Genomic DNA, 5,281 nt, shown 5'->3' on the forward strand with positions numbered 1-5,281 from the left:
GAAGTTTGGAAAATGTATAAACAAAATAAAATAAAATCTTTATATTAATATTTCAGTCTTAAGCATTAAGTCTAATTCCTGTTCATGGTCCAACGACAAAGACAATTAAAAGAATTAAGACGTAAGAACCTTCATTATCAGTTCCCTCCTACAGACATCAAAAGACACATACAGTGAGAGTGCAGCTGCCCTGGTGGTGTGACTTTCTTCTGTTTGTGTTGAGGATGTTTACCGATCCCAGGAAAGACAAACAGGTTCATTCTTATTTGTGGGAGTTGTGCTCAAACAGAGGAGCCAATAGGATTGATTCAGCAAAAGGGTCAGTCTGTTACTCATTGTTGCCATTGTTGTTTTCGTTTCCTTTCACGTTGGCTGTGTCTTCATACACAGACGTTCCCGTCAACAGCCAGGGTCACAGTTGGAATGTTTTAGAATACAGTGGCTACTAATGCAGGAAAATGCATTTCTGTTGTATTCACATTTGATGTAAAGTATTGTACCATTATCAGATCCCACTATGGTTATAAATGCCAATCGGTTTATAGATCAAATAAAGACTGTACATTGAAGGATTTAAAAAAATATATTCTACAAGTTACATAACTTACCACAGCCACGATAACAAGCTTTCACTGTCAGTCATCCATCATGAGTGTAAACATCTGGTGACAGCTGCACAAATGTGGCACTCGCACAGCTGATCTCTGCATAAGAAAACAATGTCATTTAGTTTGCTTTTGATAAATCAATTGAACTTATGTGATATTTGTGCATCACTCTGTGTATTGTTACTGGACAACTGTACAAGCTTACACAACAACATTTAGTAACAATGACAAATATAAAAATAATTTGTATAATTCACTGCAAAAACAGGTTTTGTTTGTCATAATGCCTGTAGGTTTGACCTTGATTCTTTTCTAATGACTGTGTAATTTCTAACGGACACTATTAGTATTTTGAGGAATGGACAACATTAAAGAACAGTGATTGGTTTGATCTGCAATAGTCTCTGTCTGCGCTGGACTTAAAGGAGTATAAATCACAGAGGGAACAAGCCTCAGCGCAGAGGTTTTATGAGGGGAGACTTCCCTTGCATCCTGCCGGGGGTAGAAGCCGACACTGTTCAAGTGTCAAAGAGCTTTTAACTGGCAGGATCACAAACAAAGAATTATTACTTTATTGGACATCATTTAGGAAGACTTTTTTGCACTCACTAGGAGAGAACAATTAACACGTAAGAGTTATTCTCTTAAAATTATAGTTATTATCAAAAGTTTAATTTGAGATATACTCCTGCTAGGTTGTCAGTTGATGAAAACCACTCAGAGAATATAGCAAAGGTCCTTGCAATGAATCTGTTAATTATGCATCCATAAAACAATTATACACATGAACTGTTTGAACGAGGACCCTTAACAGTTGGACAAGTGCATTATACTGAAATGAATGATGCCCATACAAGTGTTGTCTGAGTTAAAACTTCAGCTATTCTCACAGCGCTAATGAATTGCTGACACTAAACAACACTATTGTCAAAACATGTGGAGAATGCACAATATTCATAGCTACAGTCATACAGAAGACACATAAGATAGCCCTGCAGATTAACCAAAGCCGCATAAATGAATCCATTGAGTTTTTGTGTACATGGGAGACTGGGGGAAGTTGTCACACACTTTTTTGAATAATATAATATTAGTACTAGAGTAATATTAGGAAATTAAATTAACTTAATTCAAATAAAAATATCAGTATCATTTTTGTTATAACAGTTTAAAATAACAAGTGAGCACAATAAAACTAACTGGAAAACATTCAAACAAGTGTCAACAATATAGGCTAATAATGAAGAAAGTTTTTAACTGAGCTGTGTTCTCAGAATGAGGGTGTTTGTCATAAATGTAGTCACACTGTTATTGCTATTGGGTCTGTTTATAAGTTGTTGTGTGTTTTATATTCAGTATTTATAAGTTTATAAAATGTAGGCCTATTGTATATATTTGTTTCTGTATTGTATATTGATTGGTAGGCACACACTGTATCTTATATTGTTGGCCAAAACAATGTTTTGATAATTTTGTATGTTTTCTTTTCCAGTTTTTCCTCCCGTTTCATGATTTTCTTGGTATTTCATAAATATTTTAACGTTTAAATACCGTTTATTAGCACTGTGGCAACTTACCCCATACAGTGTGACAAGCCCAGCCACTACAGGGGGAATAACTTTGCTGGTGTATTGTATAAACTTTATAAACAACGTTTATAAATGCAGTATTTTTCCCGCGTTACAAATCGCTGCACCTGCACGCCACGCGCTGAGTCCAAAGGTGAGTTTGTTCTCTACCTGCGCTAACTTCCTGTGAACGCGTCAGATCCGACTCGTTTGCCTGAAACTCACGCTGGTTGAGTCGCCTACGGTTTATTAATACCTGCCGTGTTGCCCAGTTATTAAAACATGGGAAAGGAAATTATGAGATGCTCATATTTGGGAGTTTAGCCGAAGAGAAGGCGGTTTATGTTTTATATTTCGACTGCGTCTTTGTTTTATTACTTCCGGAAAATCCGCACAGGTAAGACTAGTTTCAGTCTTGAGCGCGAAATATCCAGCGCGTCTCTTTTCTTATATAACAACACTCTAATCTCACAATTATTTATTGTCAATGAATGTGAATAAATGACGGTTAAAAGGACAGTAAAGCGAGCATTACACCGCTTCTTTCATAACAGGTCACCTCGAACACATTAGGTGTTTTTAGCAGGTTGGGTACGTTGTGAAGATAAAGGTAACTAGGCTGAGTTAAACAAAGAAACACATGCGTTATTTGTGTTGCTTCTTTACCCAACATGTAATTCAAGGGCACTCGGTTGTCCAGGTTACCATCGGAATCTCCTGTCAGCTGACTGATGAATGATTTATGGCTTCTTCTTTCTCATGTGTCACACTCACATCTACCAGCGACGTGTAGGTCAGACCACGTAGACCGAATTAAAAAGGTTAGAAAAGTCAAATATTTTATATGTGATGATATGTGGTATTAAAGTTGCCTAAAACATATGGCATTTTTTTTAAAGCATGCTATTTATATTAGTCTATGACTCCATAAAAAGGTTAAAGTTACCCCCTAAAGAAGGCGGAGTCTCCTTTCAGAATATACAACTGCAACAGACTTCCAAAAGTAAACAAATATGATTCATACTTTTTGTGTCCCATTCTTCTGGGTGTTTGCTTGTGGCGTGTATTATTTAGATGGCTTGTTTATCCCCGTAGAAGAGAAAGCGTGTTCAAACTTGTTCTAACATTAAATGACTCATTCAGTCATAAAATTAAAATTCTGTGGTTATTTACTTCAAGTCTTGTGTAGTATGACTTTCTTCTTCCGTGGAACACAAAACAAGATGTTGACAGCGTACAGATGAGGGGAAAGTGAATGGTGACTGAAGCTGTCATTCCCTATAATTATGTCTTCTTATTCCTTTTGTGTTCCACAGAAAATAAGAAAGGTATGGAATGACGTGAGGGGGATTAAATGATGAAACGGTTAAATGAAATGTTGATTAGAGGCAGTGCAAGTATTAATGGTTAGAGTAGACAATGTTTAATCAGCCTTCTTGCTTGTTTCTATTGACTTGGAGGGCAGTAAAGAAAAACTCCAGGTGTCTATACAGAAGTATATTTTCATATTTTCCAAACTTAGTCATTCTGTCGGGACTGTTCCATTGTCCGTGTATTCATTCTATAAGGGTGTGTCTGAGAGAATGATTCATGGCTCCTGCTAGAGTTTGGTAGGTGAGATGTTTCAGACTGGGTGTTCACGTTTTCTTTGATTTACCAATTGTTCTGTAGGCGGTGGACAGGACAGGAATAGTGCTAATTTATGCCCTGGTAATCATAACATCTGGAAACACTATATGGACTTTGAAACAGTCAATGTTCAGTGACTGTTTAGTACACAAGCAGGTCAATGACACATTGTGTACTCAGGGAGGTATGTGGAATTAGATTTGTTAGGTTTTGTAGTGGAGTTCAACCTTGAAAGGTTCACAAACTCTACATTATTACAGGACAGGAGAGATTGACAAGCTGCTTGTCTCCAGAGTGTAAGATACTCCCATGAGGCTGTGGGGTGAGTCCATCTATCTTAGCCAGGGTCACAGCTTCGGTGGACAAGTGGGGAAGTAATTCTAACAAAACACGTCACTGAGCCTTAAGGTTCGGTGTTTTAGAATGTTTATCAACATTTACACTGGCAAGCATCAATCAGTATTTTTCTACAGTGTGTAGTATTAAACATGCATGGGCTGAAACCAATTAAAATTCTGGCAGGTTATTTTCATGTTATGTCCGATATTTAAATTCTATACTGTTTTGTCTCTAAAACAGTATTTAAACCTAACATCAGGTATTTTAAATATTGTAAGTGAATTTATCAGAGCGTGATAATGTGCAGTACGAAAATGGGATATTTTGATATTTGCTAAAGATTGTTTAACAGTGTTACTAAATTATTTTATTAAATTATAAACTGTTTTTAAAGCTTAACTTTAAGTGAGTGTTAGATGATGGGAAAGATAATGTTAATGTTAAAGGGGTCATATGATGCTATTTCAATTTTTCCTTTCTCTTTGGAGTGTTACAAGTTCTTGGTGCATAAAGGAGATCTGTAAAGTTGCAAAGACTAAAGTCTCAAATCCAAAGAGATATTCTTTATAAAAGTTAAGAGTCAACCACGCCTACCTAAAACGGCTCGTTCTAACACGCCCCCACATGTCTACGTCACGATGTGGGAAGATTTGCATAACGCCGCCCAGATGTTCACGCAAAGAAAGAAGGCGTAACTTTTATTCTCGCTGTAGTATTTATTGATGTTGCCGCCGCCGCCATGTCGTGAAGGCGCTGTGTGTTTCGTTGTGAAAGCGAAACTACTTTGATTGGCCTTCCAAAAGAGGACGATATCCGCTTCGTAATGCCCTGAGCTGATCCGTGCTGGTTGCTGAGGAAATACATCAACTTCGCACTGTGGATCGCCAGATCGGCTTTCACCATGGATGAAGCGGAGTCCAGCCCAGGGTCGTCACATGTGGTTGCCGCAAGCCCACCGGACGCTCCTTCGTCGAATCCACCGGCTGCGCTGTTCTCAAGCCCGCCCGCCTTTGCTCACTCAGGCCGGCCTCCGCATACTCTAGGCCTCTGGCCTCCGCTCACTCAAGGCCACAGTGTGTGACGCTGTTTCGTTGTGAAAGCAAATTTTTAAAGAATTTGCCACTGACGATTCAAACG

At 38.1% G+C, this 5,281-nt stretch overlaps 1 protein-coding gene across 2 annotated transcripts in view; it reads left to right on the top strand.

The window, feature by feature from the left end:
• The first annotated feature begins 2,232 nt into the window (after positions 1 to 2,232).
• lnx2b (ligand of numb-protein X 2b) overlaps positions 2,233 to 5,281 on the top strand; it is an 18,263-nt gene continuing 15,214 nt past the window's right edge. Inside the window, exon 1 of one of the 2 annotated variants that reach the window (XM_016446562.1) lies at positions 2,233 to 2,573. The gene's annotated coding sequence lies outside the window, so the exon portion shown is untranslated. Of the gene's footprint in view, positions 2,574 to 2,730; positions 2,998 to 5,281 lie in introns of those variants that run through there. The other variant, XM_016446563.1, reaches the window with a different exon arrangement.

The sequence above is a fragment of the Sinocyclocheilus anshuiensis genome, unplaced genomic scaffold (genome assembly GCF_001515605.1).
Source record: "Sinocyclocheilus anshuiensis isolate Anshui unplaced genomic scaffold, SAMN03320099.WGS_v1.1 scaffold227, whole genome shotgun sequence".
Classification (NCBI taxonomy): domain Eukaryota; kingdom Metazoa; phylum Chordata; class Actinopteri; order Cypriniformes; family Cyprinidae; genus Sinocyclocheilus; species Sinocyclocheilus anshuiensis.